This window comes from Rutilus rutilus (genome assembly GCF_951802725.1).
Source record: "Rutilus rutilus genome assembly, chromosome: 22".
NCBI classification, from domain to species: Eukaryota; Metazoa; Chordata; class Actinopteri; order Cypriniformes; family Leuciscidae; genus Rutilus; species Rutilus rutilus.
In genome coordinates, this window is record NC_140227.1 from 27707432 (window position 1) to 27731538 (window position 24107).

A 24107-nucleotide genomic window follows, 5' to 3' on the forward strand; every position below is an offset into this window, starting at 1 on the left:
AAATAAATAATGGTCCCTATGGTCTCTCTGGCCCTCTCTTCCCCACGACAAATGTAGCTGCTGCCCATGATCCAAATCACTGAATGTAGCTGCTGCCCATGATCCAAATCACTGAATGTAGCTGCTGCCCATGATCCAAATCACTGAATGTAGCTGCTGCCCATGATCCAAATCACTGGACCTGTTAATAGCATACAGCAATCACAATCAAAACATTGTTTTGTCAGTGTGAGTACACATATTTTAACACGCACAAGTAACTTGTATCGGGCCATTGATTTCTTTCTATCCAAATAAAATAGAAAAAAAATCTATGCAGATATACAATAAAACACAAATTAATTGCTCTTATCTGTTCATTGAAATAATATTATGACAATATAGGTATTACACAAGGTTAATTTATTATTTTATTCTCTCTTACGGTCAATAATATGACAATATAGGTACAAGGTTCATTTATTATTTTATTCTCTCTTACGGTCAATGTGTTGCTTTCAATATTTGACATTAATCTAAATTATACTATAGCTACATGGCTTACCTTTGTTGTTACCTTTATTGTTGTTGGCATGGTGTAGTGCTACTTCAGTGCAGCTATTAGTATTTGAACCTATGAGGAAAGAAAAATGAAAAGGGCAACCATTAGTTATAGACGTTATTGGTGACATTCGTTATTGTCCATCTTTTATCTATATGTTATTTAAAGGAGAACTCCGGTCAATTTTAACATTGAGCTCATTTTTTTGTACATTTGGAGTGCTGTCAATACAGAGAACAACGACAAAAATCGGTGTTGCCTACACCGAGTTATTCTATTTTTAAAATTTGCACCCTATTGACTTCAATGGGGCAAGTAGTAAGCCTGCTTTTTAGCCTCTTAACATCCTTTAAGTGTCATTACAAGTGCACAGAAAATGTGAGTGATTCCTTCCGAGTGAACACGAGTGGATCTGACTGCAGTAGATGTTAGAGATATTAATAAAAATGAAGTTAATTCAGCCAGCGCTCATACCTTTGTTTACATCCTGTTTTCGGTGGAAGGCCATAGTAATCGATTGTCTGACAATACCCTTTGGATACCCTTCAGGCCTCATTATACTTCTGCGTCGGACCTACGCCGGAGCATATACGCCGTAGGCAACGTGTTGGTTTTAATTTATACTTCTGTGTCGTTGTCCGCGTTGACGCGTACCTAGGGAGCGTGTGAAACCCCGAGGGAGGGGTTCTGGCAGACCAATCACTGCGCTTGTGTCCGCGTAGAATTGACGCGTTGTTACATTTTTGGAGAGGTGCACGTCAGGGTACGCCGTAGGGTACGCGCGCTACACACAGCCTACGACGTAGCTACGGCGGCAGTTCGACGCAGAAGCATAAAACAGGCTTTAGCCGTACCCTGACGCGCACCTCCTCAAAAATGTAACTACGCGTCGCGATGACGCAGACCGCAAGATCTGTGATTGGTCGGCTTGGTAGCATAGCATTTCCTCCTACACATTTCCGGCGTGTTCTTCTGCACCGCCCGTCATTTTTAAATTCGGTTCAACCGTCAACAGGTTCACAGGTCGCACGTGCCATCTCCTCCGACGCCTTCTCTCGTTTCTGCCTTTTAGTTTTAGCAATTTCACTAAAACTGTTTTTCCACCTCGATAAGCTCCAACTCCTACATGATCCACTCTCTTTCAGACGCTAGTAGCCTAAACTCAAAACAGCCGCGAGGAATCTAAACACAGTGGAAAATTAAAACCCGCCCCCGCCAACTAGCGTCTCGGTGGTGTAACTGTAGAGCAACACAGACAGACATAACGCAGAAGTATAAATGCTCACGACGGCGTCACCTACGTGCGTAGCCTACGACGTACACTACGGCGTACACTCGACGCAGAAGTATAAATTGGCCTTTACGGTGCGTGTCCACTGGCGCGGTGCGAGCGGAGCGGAGCGAGCGTTTTTAATTCATTCTTATGGAAGTTGAGCTTCACGCTCGCGCAGTGCATTTTGGGATTGACAGCGGACCGGAGAAAGCGTTGAGAGCGACCGAGAGCGTCAAAAGGTTGGGCAGTTCTCGACTTTATGCAAATATCAAGCGAAAAACGCGGTCGGCATCCAATTGTTGTGAGGTTCGGGATGTGACGTCTGTCTTGAGATTTAAAAAAAATATGCAAATTGTGTCAGAGTTTATGCTGGATTTAGTGCGTAAATCATTTTGTTTACAAATTAGATGCTTTGCAGTTGTTATATATATGTAAATATTTCATTTTGGATGTGTTTATTGTGATTGTACTGGCTGGTTTTATAAAAGTTTATACAATTGAAAGGATCTTTGTTTGGTGCATTTGGAAACAAAGTTGGTCTATTTCTAAATGTAATCACGTGCATCGCTGGTGATTATACTGTCCGTGTGTTGAAAAAAACGTAGATTAAACACAACAGCAACAGACACACCCCAAAGCGGAGACGTTACAGCGTTGCCAGCGGCACTGAGCGGACTTTTGCCGCTGTAGTGGACACGCACCGTTAATGATACCAGATACCGCGCGGAATAAACATGAATGAGCATCTGAAAGTGTGTTAAAAGATAGTGTACAACTTATCGAAATCCGTATCATGTGACATGGAATCGCTCAAATCAGTGTTTCAACCGTGGAAAGACGTCAGTAAATCAGCTTGCAAACAATGTCATGTGACGTCACATTTACCTCAGAAAAACCATATCCAGTGACCATAAACTCGTTAGTCAGCTATAAAAATTAACTCTAGAGAGGAGCATTTTGCTAAATATATGCACCATATTACATATAGAAGAACATTAAAAATGATAATGAATAATATTCATTTAATGCATGTTTGAATAAATCTGGCAGGTTTTTATGACAGCCACCATTTAAATGTTTATATTTCATATAACTTTATTATTATAAAAATAAATAAAAGTGTAATTTAAGTGTTTGTATACAAATCAGTTAATTTTTACCTTATTTTTTTAAGCTATATTATAGTAGGCTAATGAAGCCTACAGGCTAACTGACTCCCATAGTTAACAGCATTAGTTAAAGGTGCTGTATGTAGGATCCAGCGGCCTCTAGCGGTGATGTTTCAGATTGCAACAACAGCGCTCGTGCTCGTGAAAAGCAATAAAGTTACAACTGTAGTCTTTCACATCAGATAACGTTAGCAAATGGTCGGCGCAGGGCCGGCTCTAGCCCTTTGGTTGCCCTAGGCGGCAAGACTGAGTTTTTGCGCCCCCCCCCCCCAAAATAAGAAAATAAGAAAATTGATAAGTGTCAAGCCTTTATTTGTTATAATTTTGATGATTATGGCTTACAGCTTATGAAAACCCCAAATCAAAATCAAGCTGTAAGCCATAACAAAGTCTTGAAATATCTCACTTTGCATGTAATGAGTCTATATGATATATTAGTTTCACCTTATAAGTTGAATAATTGAAATAAATGACCTTTTGCACGATATTCTAATTTTTCGAGTTTCACCTGTAGTCACTCCAACACTTCAACAAGCAAAATATGACTTAAATGATACACTCTAATAAATTGCACATACAAAAATGCTACAAAGAATGTTCATTGATGAACAAACAAAAATGCTCTAATAGTCACTCCAACACTTCAACAAGCAAATTATGACTTGAAGAATCAACTGTTAATTGTTTATACACAAATTCTACAAAGAATGTTCAAGGATATTTACCAAATTGGATTAATTTAAGCAAATTATGACCATTAAACTAGTTTAACTATAGGCTACCTTCTACAAACAAATGTGCTATTATGGATAATGTATGTACCACTACAAAATTAAAATATTTAAGTTATTTTAGTTCTATCTCAAATAATAAAATATTAACAGTTGTTTCTGCCATTTCTATTCACCTTCAAAGTAACTAGCTAGCAAACTATAGCTTAGTGACAGCAATGAAACGTCCAATATTAGGTGATGTAGGCTACAATACTAAGTAAATTTATCTCATTGGACACCTTAATAGCTAAGATGAGAAGACTTACTCTATACTGAGCTTTATTTTTTATCTTCTTCCTTTCTCCGTTTTCGTCCCTGTGCACCAGAGGTTTAGACCGCTTCATTTTCGATCAACGCGCCAGCAGCTGAGCACTTCCCTAACGTAACGTAACGCAACCCTCCCGCCCCCCGCCAATCCAGAAATGGTCGACAAAAATCATAAATTCAATCTAATAAGTAATTAAACGTGTGGTTGAGGGGCGCCCTTTGATCATGTTTAATAAACATGTTTTATTTCGCGTTTCGTTCTAATTTTATGATTAATATGGGAAGTAGATAGGGCGACACTAGAGTGCGTGCGCGCCCCCAACACATTTGTCGCCCTAGGCAACCGCCTAGTTCGCCTATAGCAATCGCCGGTGTAGCAGTCGATTCTGTTCCCTACAGGAATTTGTGTTCCCCCTCAAAGAGGCATGTCTGCGCATGCGTAGCAAATGCATCAAAGCACAACTGGAAGTACGGAAAGCGAAAAAGGCCAAAAGCATTGGCGCAACATTCAATTGTCAGCATAATAAAATGGTTCTCACACTCCAGTAATATTTCTGTCAAAACAAAACAAACTCAATGCCTTATTATTGTCTTTATATTATTATGTCTGTATTATTTATAAAGATTGCAAAACGTCAGAGATGACAGGTTTATGAAATACAACTTTGTAAACAGTATATAAAATGTATTATGTTAAATGTCACCAAAATACACATGAAAAAAGAGTTCATCATATTATTGTCAAAAGGTTCCTTGTATGAAAATAAATAAATAAATAAATATGAATAAAACCATATTGCTTTTTTCTTTAATATTTTTCACATGCAAGATACATGAGAGTGCAACATGACATTCAAGTAATTAATTAACAATTTCTGAGGGCACTAATTAGCTTTAATTAATCAAGTTAATCAATGGTGTTATAAATTGGGGAGATGACCACACAACATTGTCACCTGAATTTCTATTCTTGCTGGCACATTCCAAAAATGGATCCAAAAATGTATGAGGAAATCATGAGCTATAAAACTCAAGGCACATATCCATTTGGTATAAAAAAAGACCATAAATATGTGATTCGCAGACGTTGCTCCAATTTCCAAATTCATGGTAAGTAATCTATTCTAAATTATAATTATTTTTTGAAAGTGAAGATAACATAACTCCACAGACAGGAGTGAGGTATAGTAATACACCAAGACTTGATAGAAACAAAAAACCCATACTTGTCCATGGACTATAGCCTTCTTGGCAAATAGAACATAAAAAAAATTACCTATCCTGCAGGCACTCAGAACCTCCTTGTTTAGACTTTACTAACAATAAAGCAATTTCAATAGATGGTCAACTTTACTACATTTTCTCAAAAAACTGTATGGGTTTGAGGAAAAAAGTGGTCATTGGACAAAAAGAGGCCAACCAAATATTCACGGAATTCCATGCCAACCCCTATGGAGCACACTGTGGAACAGAAAAAACCAAGCTTGCCATTTCAGCGAGGTTCTACTGGCCTGGAATGGGGGTGGACATTGATAAATGGGTAAATACTAAATTATTCCTTTCTAACTTTGCTGTGAAACATACGAATGTATTATGTTTTGGAATGCATTTCTCATGTGCTTATTTCTGAACATCAGGTTTTGCAGTGTGCCCAGTGCCAATTTAGCAGACTGTCCATCAAGCAGGAGCCCAAGTACATCCCAATATGTGTAAGCTTGTCCACAGATGTGCATGGGATTTGAGACTGGTGCACATAATTTAAATGTATTTATTTTAATTTTAAGGTGGATAAGCCTCTGGAACTGCTAGGCATGGATTTAGTGGGGAAAGTCACCAAAACCAACCAGGGAAATGAGTACATTTGTGTCCTCGTTGACTACTATACTAAATGGTCCGAGGCATATCCAATCCCAAATAAATCTGCAGCAGTTGTCTCGCGCTGCATTATAATTTTTTTCTACAGGTTTGGGGCACCAAAGAGAATTCTAACTGACCAAGGGACTGAGTTTGTAAACCAGGTTTGTAGTTTGTTAAATGAACTAAATTCAATATGCATGAGAATTTAATGGTTTCACACATTTGTTTTTGTTTATGTAGATTAATGTTAATGTATGTTTTGGAAACAGATCAATGAAGAGCTCTGTACCTTCCTCAATGTGGAGAGAAGCCTCTGTGCCCCATACCATCCACAAACAAACGGGCTCGTGGAAAAATTAAATGGAACCATTCAGAGGTGAACCTTCATTTGTGGGTTGCTTTGTGGGAATGCAATATTCAGGGAAATATTTGTCTTTGAAAATTGGTTACTCATAATTTTTAACTCATTTTGGTTATGACTCCAGAGCCTTGTGCAAACTGGTGGATACAAGACCAGAAAAATGGGATGAGTACCTAGATGCGGTAATGTTTGGTCTCAGAACCAAGACACAGCTGACAACTAGGTTCTCACCATTCTTTTTGATGTTCGGTATGGAGGCACGATATCCTTTTGAGGTGCCGGAGATATATGAGGTATGTGATCATTTACATTGTTCCATATAAATATCATGCATCAATTTAGTGAAATAATTTCAATCTTCAATGTTTCTAAAGGTCAACAGCACAGTGGAATCTGTGATAGCAGAGGACACCATTTCAAAGGCCATTTCTTTGAAGGAGAAATTGGACAACATTGTAAAAAAAAATGTAAGAAAAAAACAGGACAGGAGACAGAGGGTGGCTGCGGTGGCAAATCAGGCACCACTTTTTGTAGGGCAGAAGGTCTTAAGAAAAAACATACGGACCCAACAGAGGAAAGGGGGCAAGCTTGAGCGCAGCTGGTTGGGACCATATGAAGTTGTTTATTTGCAAGAAAAAAGCGCAGATTTAAGGGATGAAAATGGCAAGATATTCCCCAAAATCAACACCGACCACCTCAAACCCTTTAAAGAAGACACACCCCGGATACCCCATAGAATTACCCAAGAACCACAACATAAAAGAGCACATCAAGAAACGTTATACCCTTCACTTACACCTGTAGACCTCACCATCACCAAGTCACATGAACACCAGCCCCCACCATCACCTCCATCCTCACCAATTGACTTGTCTACTAGATCTAAATCTACAAGATCCTCTCCCCTGTCTCCGTTGAACTTTTCAACCAAAAAGCCACTTTCCTCTCCTGTGTCCCACACCCCTACAATGATTGCAGAGGTACCAGCCGACACCACAGACGCAGTGCATCGCTGTAAGTGTTGATGCACAGTCAGATCTTATAATAGATCAATATTAGTCTGATTTCTAATATATTTGTGAGGTGGTAAGTGCAATGCTGTTTTTGGTTATCCTCTGTAGATATCAAAAGTGCCTGGGCAGGAAACGACAGTTATGTACTGCTGTCCAGAGTGGGACCCTATAAATTATTTTACAAAGACTTGCGGATCGGCCCTGGAAGGGAGTTGGAGAGTGAGGTACACATTTCATTGATTTTTACAGATAAGCCTTTCATCTGCTATGCTAATATTTTGTATTAATGTTTTGCCATTTTTGTGAAGGTTATAAATGCATATCTGTCCCTGAAAGTGAGGGAGCACAACTTGACTTCACCAGGCAAGGCATTCCACATGGACACATTTGCCATGACAGATATGTGGAACGGAAAACATGAAAGGCTCAAGGTGTCCTGCAAAAGTGCAATTATTATTATTATTTTTTTTTTTACTTGTGCTAATGCCCATTTTGTTCAGGGCTTTGTGTACATTCGCAAAGTTTAAATGATAGAACATGTATGTTTTCTTTTCTTTTTTTTTGTTGAACCCAGCAAACTATGATGTCATAGTGGGTATTGTAAATGAGGGCCACCACTGGTTCCTAGTTGTAAGTATTTGTGGTATAGAACAGTTTCACTTAAGTTTTCCCTTTTTCATTTAATCCTGATTAGCAATTATATACCCCTATCAAGTTGTCTTTTTGCATGTTACTTAGGCTATATACCCATCCCAACAAAAAACCATTCTGCTTGACTCAATTGGAGAGTCAGATATCAAGAAGAAAAAGTGTTTGGAGACAACAAGGTATTTTTCATGCACCATATGTAGTGTTATTGTGTAATATGTACTGTATGCTTGAAATAATACTATCTTGTTTGTAGAGCCCTGATGATGGCAAAGGGTATTTCGGTTTCAAACTGGGTGTGTGAAAGCTTGCCTCACCCACTTCAGAGGGATGCAATATCATGTGGTGTGTTCGCTTTGAAGGTGTGTGATTATAGTATTGTAGCAAATATTAAGTGTAACACATTCTGCAAAATACCACAATAAACTTCTCCAGTGATCTACAATATTTAACACGATTCAGAATGGAGATTTCTTTAACTCTGCTCCGCCAATCTGGTATGGCTTTATAAACTCATGAATGTTATTGACGTGCTTTTTGATGTGCATCACTTTCATCAGTGTTGTACTGTACCTCATAGATGACCTAAGTGACCTGTGCCATTTTTGTGGAGAGGCAGACACTTTTGATTCTGAATCTGAAGGAGAGGCAGAAACATTGACTGCATATGCAGATGATTGCAGTGCAGATGTTCTTTGGGTAAATATGGCTAAGCATTTTTGGTTGGTGTAGCATACTCAAAGTAATCATGAATGGACCAATGCTTTAAACTCCCTTTAAAAAAAAAAAATTGTTAATCTTATATTTTTATTTTTATAGATTGCATGTGATGACTGTGGGCGATGGTTCCACTTAAAGTGTGTTGGCAATCCATCCACGGAAGATGAATACAAATGTGCTTCTTGCAATAAATAACTAAATATGAAACAATTGTTTTTTGGAGTTATTTTTTCCCTTCATTTTCCCTTTGGTTAAACCTAGGCCTACTTGAAAATCAGTCTTTCAAAACAAGTATTTATTTTATAAAGTGTGATATTAAATTGTGAAGTGAAATTGTGGTTCAAATAATCTTCTGCTAACAAGTATAGGCTAATAATCAAAGCCTTAATAAACATTACATTGAAATCGCTAATAACGGTTTAAAAAAAAAAAAAAAAAAAAAAAAAAAAAGCTAGATTGAAATGACAGAGCAGGAAAAACTCGCTTATAATAATTTTTTTATTTAAAAATACTTTTTTAACCTTTTGGCTTCCCGTACATCCAGTTGTGCTTCTTGTCGTATTCAATTCTGATGGTACGTATGGTAACGCGGCAACTACGCATGATTTGTAGTATGATTCCGTAAAGGGAACAGGAATTCCGAAAGGGAACAGAATCGACTGCTACACCGGCCCTGGGTCGGCGTTAGCTGGCGAACTAATGATGTCTAACTTGAGCCAACTAAAGCACAAAATCACAATATATTTTACATGCTTTGAAGTATTGTTAGCTTACCTGTCCAAAAGGATGAAAGCCAACTCAGGGTCTGTTTTTATACCTAAAACAAAGCGGAGGTCTCTCCATAATTCAAACGCTCTGCCAATGTTGGATCCGTGTTTTCGTCCTGAGTCGATCCGATTGACGTTTGGCCTGACGAGCTTCAGCTTCAGCATACAATTTTTTTTTTTTTTTTTTTTTTGGAGTTTGTGTTGGAGTCTGTGTTGTGCTGGAGGCAGGTCGTTTTTTGGTGTTATCAGACTCCATGTCGTTAGCTGCAGTGCCGTCGCAATAGACTGTTTATATAAAACCATAGACAGTGTGTATAAAACGGAGAGGCTCGGGAGCGCGCATGCACGTCACATCCGGTGGATTTCGCAGAAAATCCGACCCGGAGACTTCACATAAAAATAGGAATAATGGCCTTCAGAGGTAATAGCAAAACGCGAAAAGTGGATCATTGTAATGTGTGATTACAACCCCTTCACAGACGGGCAATAAAAAAAGGATTCATTTTATAAAAAAAGTTACATACAGCACCTTTAAGAGATTTGTTTTCCTTGAGAATATTTGCCATGTATTGTACCTGATATCCAAAATAATCGATATTGAATCGAATCGGAATCGAAATCGAATCGAATTGCAAGCTTGTGAATCGAAATCGAATCGAATTGTGAAATTTGTGTCAATACCCAGCCCTATTAATTATGTGCCCAGCAAGCAGGTTATCTTTTCCAATGCCTAATGTCATCGTGTTTAACGATAAATGATATTTAAAATATGTGCTCCCTGGGCGGTTAAATAAATATGACTTATTTAACTTCTATTCGACTTACATTAACGTTAGCTGTTTAAGTTTAATTAATCATGTTAACTAGCATTTAGTTAGCAATAATTAACCTGTACCTAGTATGTTATCTCCTTATATAGCCTACCTATTGGGTATGAATTCATATCACAAGTTCTTGAATATAATTTTACATAATTCCTTAATATTATGTATGAACTTGACTAGTGCAAAATGCCCGTGCAAAATCAGTTTTTGTGTGTGTTTTTAGTAGTTGTTGGTTTGGTGTGTTTGAGTGCTCATTGTTACAATTACACAGCAAAAGTTCAGTGACATTTTTATTTGTACATGGTAGAAAGCAAATACTGATACTGACATAATGACATATAATAAAATGTGGAATATTGAACTACACGATTCAGGGAGCAGGCTACACAGTGAACTCCGAGAAAACGCTACTTAAGCTCCGCTGCTTTCTTCGAACCTCTTTGTCTCTGGTCCTGGGGTGTGTGTGTGTGTGTGTGTGTGTGTGTGTGTGTGTGTGTGTGTGTGAGAGAAAGGGGGAATGGCCAGCGGCTAGAGCGGCAAAAGCCAGTGTGCTTATATATATTATATTTTATTATAAATGCGATATATTTTGCATTTCTAATCCAAACAACATCAAACTTGGCACTGCACTTACTCATGCCCGTAGCAAGACACCTGTCAAGTTTGAAATCCATCGGACTAACGGTTCGAGAGATATGCAAATAACACACACTCACACACAGACAGAAAGACGTTCCCGTAATTTATAGATAGATATAATAAACAGAAGTAAACAGGTGACTTACAGATTCAGTTAACATCCACAAATGAATAAGCGCGTCGATTCAGGGAGCAGTGCAAAGTGCCCGTGCAAAATCAGTTTTTGTGAGCTGATCGCCGTCAAAAAAGTTCAGGAGATATTTCTTAGCGATGGCTGATTTCAACAGTTTCAATATGATAAAAAATTACTTTTATATTGATTCAATGGATTAATTGCATTTTGAAAAAAAAAAAGTGTCATGAATTTATTGCATTTTTGGGAAAAAATAATCAGTTTTTATAATAAATCTTTGAAAATCAAAATCTGGATTTTAATTTATGTTAAACAATTTGGGGTTTGGGGCATTTGCTATTTCTAGATGCATTTTCCACTTTCGTACAATCTCATAAAATCCACAGAGTGCATTTACAGTGATCCATATGTGATAATCTGAGGTTTTAGCATCAGATTAAAATCTTGCCATATGGACTTCTGCAAAGCATGAGATAGTTACAAAAGCCAAACATCTGTGTTGTTTTATCATCACCTAGACTGTCAGCTCAAGGAATGTACATGCACATGGGACAGTTCTGAATTCTGCCGCATTTACCACTGGTGGTGGTTGAGGAGAGATCCCCTGATATGATTGTAAAGCGCTTTGGGTGTACAGTAGTACATATGAAAGCGCTATATAAATGCCTCATTCTATATAAATGCCTCATTCTATTTAAAGAGGCACTTTATGGGAGACAAGAGCAAAGAATCATATTGCCACAGCTGGAGGACTTCAAGGTTTCCAGTGACGTCTCCAAGTCTGACTTTCCCATCGCATGATGCATTATGGTCTATTTTTACATCTGCTGTTGACATTTCCCGATCAGACAAGCAACATTATCCACCACTGAGAAGCATGCGTGTTAGCAAGGTCCCTATTTACATCCAACAAAAGAATGTTTATGCATAAATATAAGATTTTTTTTTCAGCCAACAACTTTTAAGACTTGTCATGTTGGAAGAGTAAGTGTATAAAACAAATCTACACATTTAAAGATTCATTTAGTTTTGTTTTGATTGAATATACAGTATGATGCATATGTTGTGATGTTTGTTTTGTTATCATAATGGGTTAATAAAAAAAAAAATTATGCAAAATAGTCATAATACATTTCTGCATTTCCATTCTAAACAACATAACAAAAGCCCCCTCTATAATATTTGTGTTAATTATGACGGTTGTTTTAATGGCATATTTTGTGATTAATTACTCCAGCAAGACAATAGCTGATTGTTGTAGCATTTCCTACTGTATAGGCTAACTAACTGACACAAAAGCGACCTAAAAAGAGACAGGAAAATAAGTGGGAGAGAAGGGGGTGGCGGTGTGATCTTTGACTTAAGACATTCTTTAAAGGGGTCATGACATGAGAAACCAAATTTGCCTTGATCTTTTGGTATATAAGAGGTCTTTGTACCATTAAAACTTCCTGCAAGTTTCATAGCTTTAGACGCCCTCCCCATTATAAACGAATCATTTATTTAATCAAGCTCTAAATACAGCTCGTTCTGGATCCATGGTAAGAAGTGACGTCACGGTACGAAGTGACGCACCAGTCGTTTGCATATGACCGCCTCCAGCACAAGAATACTGTCTGTGCCTCATAGTCATTTCGCATCGTCGCATGATTCGTTGTCACGCGCCCCACAGGAGTTCAGTCGTCGACGTGCAGCGAGTGGGTCTCTTTACAAGATTGCTATGGGGCCGCCAAAGCCTTATTTGATCGGTGAGTGATGTGTAGAGACGATTGTGACAGGGCGCATGTTACTGAGAGAGCGAGCGAGAGCGCCCCGGCCGCGCGCGCGCTCTCTCACTGTCTTTCTCTCTCTCTCCCTCCCTCCCTCGCGCATATGCATAAAAATAACCCGTATTCAAGTGTTTCTGGTTACAAATCTGACATATTCATTCAAAATAGCTTCACACTGTCCATGTGGACACGGGGTAATCCATTCTTAGTTGTTAGTGGTGGACAGATGGTTCATTTTCTGGCTTTCTATATCTATGTTAATAATTGATGCATTGGCGCTGACGTTAGCCAATCATAACAGTGGGTGTTAACACTGAACTCTTAAAGGGGAAACACCCCCAAAACAGACTGTTTGAATCAGAGCATGAGAAACAGGGTGGGAAAAGGTCATAAATCACTCAATTTTAAACGTTTTTTGTCCAAAAAACTATAGTAATACTATAATTGCACCTAAGGGAACATAATAAAATAAAAGAAAAAACCATGTCATGACCCCTTTAACACATGACTGTTTACAAAAACTCTTCTCACAGTTCTGACAGCACTTATTAATTTACAAAGATCCCGTCACTGGACAAAGTGAAATTAGGCTGAAGTTGAGCCCTTTTTTTAAAGTAGTTTGGTATTCAGGGCACTTTGGCCAACAGTTGCAGCTTTGAGAATTCAAAGAGCAGATGAATGTAGCTACACCTCTTCACACATCTTACACAAAGGCACATTGTGCTGAGATGAAAATGAAAAGATCTGGTTGAGTTCCATCTAAAATGTGACCTGCAATATCTCAACATGCCAGATACAGCAAAATAATTCAACAATAAATAATACAACAAAAGAAGTGTGCTAAATGTACTGACTGTGCACTTGCAGTGCACTTCACATCTCGGTTACACCTTATTTAAAGTGTCCCTGTAACAGTGTAATAATATATAAGTACCGAGTAATATTAATTAACTACATACCTACTATAGAGTTAGGGTTTGGTTTAGGGTTAGTTGCATGTAATTATGCCTAATTTGTAGTTATTACTATAGTAAATAGGCTACATGTAACGTGTAACAAGGACACATTAAAATAAAGTGTTACCCAAATCTCATTTCATGTACTCAAAGTACATTTTAAATCATTGTTTTAATAATCTTTTGTCGTGATTTAAACAGGTACACTTCGATGACATACTAACATACAATATGTCTAACATACTAAAGCTCATGTAAAGTACTTGTAGTGATTATTCATTATTATATTTATAATAAATGTACTAAAATGCAACTTCACAATTACAGATGTGTAATTAATTACAAATACATGACATACTGTAGGCCTACATGTTTCAATAGAAATGAAATGAAATTTTAGCTCACCATAAATTCTTGTCAATTGGTAAAATTACATATAAAGATCAAGTCTTACTTGAGTATGTCAAAAAGCACTCTTACATTCAACTAATTGCATTTAATATACATTTAAACTATAATACATTTTAATTTAATTGCTAAACAACCGTCTTGGGGCTTCTTTGACCGATGCAACCCTCTAATGTCAGAATGTTTATTTTTAAACCACAACCTTCTAAAAATGATATATTTAACGATATCTTTTGCATTTCTCATCCAAACAACGTCAAACTTGGCACTGCACTTACTCGTGCCCGTAGCAAGACACCTGTCGAATTTGAAATCCATCAGACTAACGGTTCGAGAGATATGCGGTTAACAGACACACACACACACACAGACAGACAGACACACACACAGACAGACGTTTCTGTAATTTATAGATAGACTAGTGCAAAATGCCCGTGCAAAATCAGTTTTTGTCTGTGTTTTTAGTAATTGTTGGTTTGGTGTGTTTGAGTGCTCATTGTTACAATTACACAGCAAAAGTTCAGAGAAATTTTTATTTGTACATGGTAGAAAGCACACAGTGAACTCCGAGAAAACGCTATGCTTGAGCAAACAGTTTGTGAATAGGCAACTACAAATGATGGCCGAGAAAGAGACTGTAAACACATGGTAATAACATTTTTATGTTGGCTAATACGAATCTAAACGTTACGAATCGTATAACGTTATATTCAGCTGACATCCAGTAATTGCACAGGAAGATGTTACCACCTGCTGGGCATTGCTGCCTGTCGCACCTCCTCCAGTGCCCATGGGTCAGCTGCAGGGTCATCAGCCAGAAACCACCATTCACCAACGTTTCGCTCCTTTAATTCTGGAACGTCTCCTGGTGGCGGAGCAGTGACAGGGACGTCTCCCTGTCACCCCCTGCAGCTGATAGCTGTTCTCCCTGCAGCTGTTGTCTAGGGTTAGATGTTCTTCCCCCAACACCTATCTTTACGGTGGCCGAGAGAGCTCAACGCGCTGCAAATGAAGAAAACGCATGCAAACAGAAAAAAACGCATGCAAACAGAAAAAAAAACGCATACAAACAGAAAAAAACACATGCAAATAGAAAAAAAAACACCAGCGAATAAGAAAACATCTTCATCAGTTTTACAACTCACGTGCGTCCCAATACTCACAACACAACCAAATTTGGAAACGCGGTGCAATTACAGAAACGCGCTGCAAAAGTTCACAACACAATCAAATACAGAAACGCGCTGCAAATAGAACAGAACACAACGGAAATGTTTCCGGGGAACGTAATAAGTGACGGACCCGGCTAGGACGTGCTTACAGCTGTCTACTTTTATTATTTATTTATTTTTTTGCAAAACATACAAAGATGACACGTTTATGACATACAACTTTGTATACAATATAGGCCTACAAAATGTATATTTGCGATATGTTCAATGCCATAAGAATACTAAAAAGAACAATGAGCTGAAGACTAAAATAAATAAATAAATAAAAAAGATAGAGAAAGAGAAAGAGGAAAAGACATTAATCTATACATCAGTTACATTGAACACATTTTGTCATGTTATGTTAAAATAAGTTTCATAAAAAATGTTAGAATGTAGCTATAGGTCCAAATATGAGACGGCAAGTTTTAAAGTTGAGACACTCACACAAAGATAACACATATTTTAAAAACGTTGTTGTATAAAATGTATATTTATTTGCAACAGTTATGTTAACAGCATTAATACTATATTTCTGGTAAGAACAGCTGATGGACACGCACTGCGTTGTCATGGGAACATCCCAGGTGAAAATAATGAGGAAATTACGTTGTCTTTCGTTGCTCCCTTCATCAACATAATGGCACACAAGTGCCCCGCTCCCTCCAAAGTGCCCAATTCAAGGGCTCTGCCGTCTGCCCTTTTAAGAGAGTAGGGCATAGGTAAAGCCAGAGCCCGCGTCTCTCTGGTAAAGCTCGCGACTCGCGAGCCGTCCGTCCGTCACTTATTGGGTTCCCCGGAAACATTTCCGTTGTGTTCTGTCCTATTTGCAGCGCGTTTTTGTATTTGGTTGTGTTGTGAACTTTTGCAGCGCGTTTCTGTATTTGGTTGTGTTGTGAACTTTTGCAGCGCGTTTCTGTATTTGGTTGTGTTGTGAACTTTTGCAGAGCGTTTCTGTATTTCGTTGTGTTGTGAGTATTTGGAGCACACATGTGTTGTGAAACTGATGAAGATGTTTTCTTAATTTGCGGGTGTTTTTTCTATTTGCATGTGTTTTCTTCAGTTGCAGCGCGTTGAGCTCTCTCGGCCACCGTATATCTTTCCTCCTCAGCCAGAGCCAAAAGCTACCTTTCTCTGCCTCCTCTGCCAGATCCTTTGTTGCCCTCCTTAGCCTCCCTCCGGTCACTCCTGCTTCCCTCAAGAGGCGTATGGTTGACAACCCGAGGAAACCTCGGCATCCGACCTCCACTGGGTAGATGGTAGTCTTCCAGCCAGCCTCCCGGCACTCAGCAGCGAGCTCTGAGTACTTGGACTTCTTCTGTTCGAAGGCGGCCTCAATCCCCTCCTCAAGTGGTACAGTGAGCTCAATGAGGTGCATCGATCTTGCCTTGGTTGACCACACCACTATGTCTGGCCGGAGAGATGTGGTGGTTATCTCCGTGGGGAACCGGAGCTGCCTGTCCAGGTCAACCCTCATGTTCCACTCCTGGTTGGGGGAGAAGGGCCTTGCTGTTTCTCTTGAACTAGTGCTTCTCCTTATCCCTCCTTCCGACACAAAGATGGTGGGTGTTTGCTACCCTGTCGACACTCCTCCAGTACTTCGGCTAGCTTTCTCAGGACCTGATCGTGGCGCCATCTGTAGCGTCCCTGTGAGAGAGCGATCTTGCAGCCTGATAAGATGTGCTGGAGACTTGCATTGGGGGCATTGCAGAGTGCACAAGATTCTTCATTCCCAAACCACTGGTGGAGGTTCCGAGGGCAGGGAAGCGTGTCGTAGGTTGAACGAATGAGGAAGCTAAGTCTTGCCTGTGGGATCTTCCACACGTCTGACCAACTGATGTTCCGGTTCATGATTCCCTTCCAGGTTGTCCAGCTTCCTTGTCGACCCTGCGACACGGCCTTGATTTTGTAGCGGTCTTCCTCCATCCTCGTCACCTCTGCTACCACCATCTCCTTCCTTTGCTTGCGATTGGCCTTGGACCAAAAGCGTGGCGTCTCTCACCATCCTAGCCCTGTTCTTCCTGCCTGAACTCTGCCCATGATCTCCCGGTGTTGTAGCCGACCGACAGCTTGATCGACCTCGGTTTGGGCATTCCACTTGCGGCCAGTAGGAACCTTGGCATTTGCGTTCCTTACTGACTCGTCTGTGGACTCCTTCAGCTCGAGAACCAACCTGGTCTTTTCTTGCATGTAGCCCAACTGTATGGACTGCAGTGGCAGCTGCAGCATGTTTTTTCCAAAGAGACCGGTTTCAGATAGGCACCGTGGCAGCCCCAACCACTTTCGCAGGAATGAGTTGGCTTTTCCATCCATCTTACTTTCGGTTGATGAAGGAATCTCACTCATTTTCAGGGGCCACATTACCCTCCTGTAGAGTGTAAACTGGTAGCACCAGACCTTATACTTCCCAGGGAGTTGGCTTTGGTCAATCCTTGCCAGTCCGTCAGAGAGCTGCTTCATGACGGTTTTCCCCATCTGTTTGTCAGATAGGTCTGCAGTGTACTGCCTCCCCAGGCTTTTGATGGGTTGCTCTGAAAGGAGTGGGATTTTTTCCCCTCCAATGACGAAGATGGTATTGTCATTTCTGACTCCTCTCCTGAGGGACAAGCTCCGGGACTTGATCTTCATTCTTGCCCATGACATCAATTCGTCCATCCTCTTCAGCAGTCTTGATGTGCATGCTGCTGTCTGAAGGAGGCTGGTGACATCATCCATGTAACTCCTCAGTGGAGGAAGCCTCTTACCAGTTGGGAGTTTGATCCCCCCGACCATTTGCCTTGCCCCGATGAGGATTATCTCAAAGGCTGCAACAAACAGTATTGGAGAAATAGCACACCCCATCGCGATTCCTACTTCGAGCCGCTGCCATCCGGTGGTGAAATCCTGGAGGGAAAAACACATCTGCAAGTTGCTAAAGTACTGAGCTACCAGGTTCTTGACGCAGGTGGGCATGTGGAAAAATTCCATGGCATAGTTGACCAGCTGATGCGGAACTGATCCGTACGCATTGGCAAGGTCAAGCCAGATGACATGCAGGTCGGTCTTCTCCCGCTTGGCCTTCTGGATCTGGTCCCAGATCATAGTGGAGTGCTCTACACATCCTGGGAAACCTGGAACTCCTGCCTTCTGGCAGTTGGTGTCAACATAGCCGTTCTCGAGCAAGAAGATCTTTCCTTCTACATTCAGTAGTGCAATGTTTCGGAATAGGCTAATGTCTTTGGAGTTCGTTTCCTTGGGGATGAAGACTGCTACCGCTCTTTGCCACTCAGATAGAATGATTTGCTTTTTCCAGGCAGTTCTCATCATATACCATAGCAGCTCTAGTACCTTGGGGCAGTTCTTATAGAGCTTGTAGGGGACCCCATTGGGCCCAGGTGCGGAAGAGGAAGAATCCAAATAGACACTCATAAATTCAGGTTAACTGATTTGCTTCAGATAGTTTATTTGAGATGTAAGTTTTTAAGTAAAGTTAATAACGTTAACGTTAATTCTTATTCATGAATCATGACAACTGTTAATGTTTTCTGCAAGTCATCTAACGTTAGTTTTTGAAAATAAACGTTACCACATGTATTAAAAGTGCTGCAGCGTTTTCAACCTTGTGTAGTTTAATATCAATAACATACATTTATTTCAAGTTTTGTTGTGTAGGTTCAGGTTAATTTACCTCAATGGTAAGCTTGGAGTTCAAAATTCAAAATGAACCGCCAGCGCCAATATCTTGTAGTATCCAAGACAACAACTTGATCGCATGATTCGCGTCGAGGTAGGTGGGCGTGGTTTCAGCACCAGGCTCCTCAGCTCCACCCACGTACCGCTTCTTTGCCGGGAGTGCAAAGAAATTATCCGGGAGTGACGCGCTGCCAAGATGGCGACAGTCGGCTACGCCCACTTTAGGCTTCAAAAACGATCTTCAGAACTCTACGGGTGACGTCACGGACACTACGTCCATATTTTTTTTACAGTCTATGGTGTGGACGCGTTTTTGAAGCAGCCCTAGAGGTCGATCGTGGATCAAATCGATCCACCATCAAACATCGTATATTTTGTGCTGTTTTATGCGTTTGTGATATGTTACATTTTTATTAATATTTATTTATTGTTTTTTGTCTTTTCCCCCTTAAATCATATCTAAAAGTGTCTAACTATGTACTTTTTGGTTATTGTTCTAATCATGTGTTTTTTAGAACTAAAAAATGGACCTTTATGTTCTTTAAAAATACTTTTTATGCTATTGTATGCTCATTTTTAAAATGTAAGCAACTCATTTAGACGTGCAAACTAGGTGCCAGTGTGGTGAGAAGTTCGAGCTCGGCCAGATTCGGTTCGAAGTCGTTCATCTTCGGATGCGGCGCCGCGCGCGTTGTTAAAGGCCTCATTAAGCCTGTTTTATGCTTCTGCGTCGAACTGCCGCCGTAGCTACGTCGTAGGCTGTGTGTAGCGCGCGTACCCTACGGCGTACCCTGACGTGCACCTCTCCAAAAATGTAACAACGCGTCAATTCTACGCGGACACAAACGCTGTGATTGGTCTGCCAGAACCCCTCCCTCGGGGTTTCACACGCTCCCTAGGTACGCGTCAACGCGGACAACGACACAGAAGTATAAATTAAAACCAACGCGTTGCCTACGGCGTATAGGCTCCGGCGTAGGTCCGACGCAGAAGTATAATGAGGCCTTTATACTTCTGCGTCGGACCTACGCCGGAGCCTATACGCCGTAGGCAACGTGTTGGTTTTAATTTATACTTCTGTGTCGTTGTCCGCGTTGACGCGTACCTAGGAAGCGTGTGAAACCCCGAGGGAGGGGTTCTGGCAGACCAATCACAGCGCTTGTGTCCGCGTAGAATTGACGCGTTGTTACATTTTTGGAGAGGTGCACGTCAGGGTACGCCGTAGGGTACGCGCGCTACACACAGCCTACGACGTAGCTACGGCGGCAGTTCGACGCAGAAGCATAAAACAGGCTTAAGCCTGGTTTATACTCGACGCGTCCGCACGAGCGCGAAGGTGCGCGCATCAAAAATGACGTCATTGCGGAGGGGGCGGTCGTGCGCGTTGGGTTCGCAAGACCCAATTTCGCCTGGCGGTGTGCGCGACATTTTTTGTAACAAAAATCCCCTCCCATAAAAAATGAAAATGCAATATTATTCTGCTTTAATCGCCCCTATCTTCAGTTGAGATGTTCAGAACTGCACCATATTTCATGTGTATGATTAACTTGACATCCTCTGGGGGTATGCTAAGTTTCGTAGAATTTCATCCATGGGGGGGTATAAAATAAATTCATTTATGTGCACATTTAGTGACTGTACACTCATCGGCCTGTAGATGGTGCTGTTGAGCGAAGGGTTGCTGGTTTAGGATGATACTGTCACTAAGGTTGCCAACTGTCCCGAATTAGGCGGGACGTCCCGTATTTTGGGCCTAATTTATTTGTCCCGTGCGTGACCTCCCGTGTCCCGTTTTTTGACAAGCTGATAAACCACTGACTGATACAACAGCAACAGCACTGACCACGACACTTGAGAATGATCACCGACACCTGTCATCATCCAAATGTCATCTTTAAATGTAATGACGTTTTGGAATAACAAAAATAAATCTCACGCATATAAAACAAATTAGTGCATGGTATGAGTGCTGAACTCCCTTGTTTTACCTTTGCATTTCTCCACCTTTGCCGCAGGACTGCCAGTGGTCCCGGCTGTGGTCTTTCTAATGGAGGTGACTGGATAAATGAGCTGCTGAAAAATGTTACCACAAAATGAAAGAAAAGTAGAAGATTTAACATTAAACAACGTCTAGACAAAGTGACACGGTCCTTATTCCAAGAATTGTTGGTGCACAGAGCCCTGAAAAGGGAAACCGCTTCATTTTGTGGGTATGTGTGGATAAAAAAATACATTTTTACTCAACAGTTGTTACTCTGGTTAAAGCAGTTTCTGTTTATTTTGTAAAAGTCTTGGATGGTTTGCTGAATCGTTTTCGAGTTTACGACCCCACTGACAACTACAAGTCAATTTCTGAAAATACTTGGGACAATGGACTGTGGAGTACCCAGAACAGTGGAGGCTGGCTGACTCTAACAACTGTGGGGTTTTGGTTTGTACAGTAAGTTAAATAAATGCTATTATTTATTTATTTTATTTAATTTTTATCTACATTACTTTAACAACTTTTATTGTTTATGTAATATGTTTATTGCATTAGATGGCAGAAATGGAGGTGAGGGACAATTGGACCTCTATGAAAAACGAAGTGATACAGGGAGAAGATCTGTGGCATCTGAGAATATATCACGCATCATCAATGGCAGCATATGCTGTTCAGAATATGAAGTATAAAAGGTATGTGTAAAATGTGTGTCCTCATTCATATAAATCAATTTAAAAGTTTAATAAATCAAGTAGATCGATGATTTTTAAAATATAGGACAGTCGAGGAGGTGGGAAAAAAAGGAATTTGTTCTCTTGTCAGTGATACTGAAATTCTGGTACATATAAGACTTTACAAAATTTAAAATGGCTAGATATTGTTTGCTATACTAAATATTTTTTTCAGGAGTTGTTTCAAGGAATTGTGAAAGGCTCACATGAAACCCAACCTAAGAGCTTTCATCCAGCCTTGTCAGCACATGTTGAGGAACTTCTAGGACACATCGACAACATTGTGTTTGAGCAAAAGAAGGACAAAAAGCTTGAACATACTGACCTTTCAATGTTCAAATTAACAGCAGCATTGGCCTTAAACTGAACTTTTTGGGTTGAAGCTCCTGCTTCTTCTGGTGAGCTCCTGATAAATGATGAAAAAATAAGAATAGTTTTACCACAAAATGAAAGAAAAGTAGAAGATTGGTAAAAAAACAAACATATTACATGCAAAACAAGACCGCCGTGACACAGGACTGTTTGCAGAGGCTGTGGATTACAGGTAATAATGTTGTAAATAATGTTCAGTTTCTTTGACAGACCAATTGTTTTGCTTCATACGACATCAATGAATCGTCCGGAGCCACAGGTATTAATTTTGTTTTGCCTGTAATATGTTTTTTTGACTCAAACTGACTGTAGCTATTGACTTGCATTATATGAATCATCAAGGACCACATTTTCAGCTAAAAATCTTTACTGTTTAACTTGTAGTTGCGTAGCTGTCAATGGAGGGAAAGAAATCTCAGATTTCATTAAAAAGATCTCAATTAATTTGTGTTCAGAAGATGAATAAAAGTCTTACTAGTTTGGAACAACATGAAAGTGAGTAATTAATGACAGAATTTACATTTTTGTGTGAACTACCCCGTTAACGGCAAGTAGAGACTTAAGTGTTTTATATAAACTTTGAGTACTTGTGCAAAAATGCACAGTGGCACTGTTTTGCATTGTTTCTTTGTGAATTTGTTTTAATATGCTTAATAAATAAAAAATGGATCAAAAGTAAAGCCCTTGAATATGTCAAATTTACTGTCCAAATATTTTTTCTTTGAATGCATGTTTACTGTGAAGTAGTGGCTGTGAGTTAGTGCTAACAATAGATTATCAGGTGGTATTTTAGTGTAAAAAAGTACAGTAATTCAACTTTTTATTGCCTAAGCATTTTGTGTTAAAAACAGAAAAAATATCAGTGGCATAAGACCATAAGATATAAGATCATGTAAATGAGAAGATTCATGAAATTCTAGATATGTAGAGGGAGCGAGTGTGTTTGTGTACTGTCAAACAAATGAGCTGGCCCTGATCCGGCATGATTCTGGACCAGATCCAGAACAGAGCTGGACCAGATCTGGGGCCTCATTTATAAACGTTGCGTACGCACAAAAGAAGGCGTACGCCGCTCTCTACGCAATAATTGGTATTTATAAAAAATCTGGCTTGGACCTGAATTCGCCTTTGGCTAAGCCACACCCTAGAATGTAGATTGACCAATCACAGCGCAGCCAAGAACAAGCTCCGGACCGACAGAGGTCCGACACTTTTTCACAGCGCTCCATTGACTTTTACGCAGGCGTCTCATATTTTTGGTCTCGGCAGGCTATTACCGTCGTAGTTTTATCAAAAATATGGTTAAACGGCGTTGTGCCTGGGGCATTTGTAACACAGATACGCGTTTCCCATAGAGGTTGGAGGGGGGTGTCCGTTTTTTTCCCTTCCCAAAACCGAAGTCAAATCCTGACAAGTGTCGTCTGTGTGTGTGGACGTCCTCACAACGATAAGAGTCGGTGTTCTTTTTTATAACCATTTAAAACAGTTCAAGTACTATTTATGTCAATAAATGACAGCGCATCACTCCAAGAGTATTCACAACATATAACAGATAATTAACGTTTATACATTATTTTCATGTCTGCAAAAATTAATATATTTTTAGAAAAACAACAACAACACACACTCATGTTCAGTTACATGCAAACTAACAACCTGCAGTTATTGCATTAATCAACCAAAATACCTCTTAATTGTAAAATTACTCTTTTAAATTTAATCTACTCTATTATTGCGCCATCTCTCTGAGACCGCATGGTCTCCATCGCTAGCATGAAATACGCGACTAGCACACGCAGACATAACGAAGCAAAATTTTACATTTCAGTAATAAGAGCAACTTATTTAACACTTTAAACAATGTAGTTTACATTCCTAAAAACTCTGACATGTCAAGAACATACTCTCATTGCATCAATGTATTCCATACCTGATGGGGGGAGATATTAAACACAGGACAGAGCTGCTGCTGCTTTAACGATCAGAGTCTGTGTTTGCGCGCGCCGCCGCGCCCCCTCC

General features: G+C 39.9%; 1 protein-coding gene and 3 long non-coding RNA genes across 5 annotated transcripts in view; 3 read left to right on the forward strand and 1 right to left on the reverse strand.

The window, feature by feature from the left end:
• Nucleotides 1-24087, reverse strand: LOC311281719. 2 transcript variants are annotated; one of them, XR_014625843.1, is made up of 5 exons: nt 24019-24087; nt 22042-22122; nt 20990-21074; nt 545-613; nt 1-181 (listed from the first exon to the last, which is right to left on the reverse strand). It is a non-coding gene; the product is annotated as an uncharacterized lncRNA (long non-coding RNA). The 2 variants fall into 2 exon arrangements; XR_014625844.1 differs by lacking the exon at nt 24019-24087 and having other exon boundaries at nt 22042-22633.
• Nucleotides 8348-8784, forward strand: LOC311282347. The gene is made up of 3 exons (XR_014625924.1): nt 8348-8399; nt 8483-8601; nt 8722-8784. It is a non-coding gene; the product is annotated as an uncharacterized lncRNA (long non-coding RNA).
• LOC311281721 lies at nt 21081-21632 on the forward strand. Its single transcript, XR_014625845.1, has 3 exons — nt 21081-21211; nt 21291-21441; nt 21541-21632. It is a non-coding gene; the product is annotated as an uncharacterized lncRNA (long non-coding RNA).
• The window catches only part of LOC311281718 (uncharacterized protein), a 54489-nt gene continuing 52034 nt past the window's right edge, over nt 21653-24107 (forward strand). Inside the window, exon 1 of the transcript XR_014625842.1 lies at nt 21653-22114. The gene's annotated coding sequence lies outside the window, so the exon portion shown is untranslated. The remainder of the gene's footprint in view (nt 22115-24107) is intronic.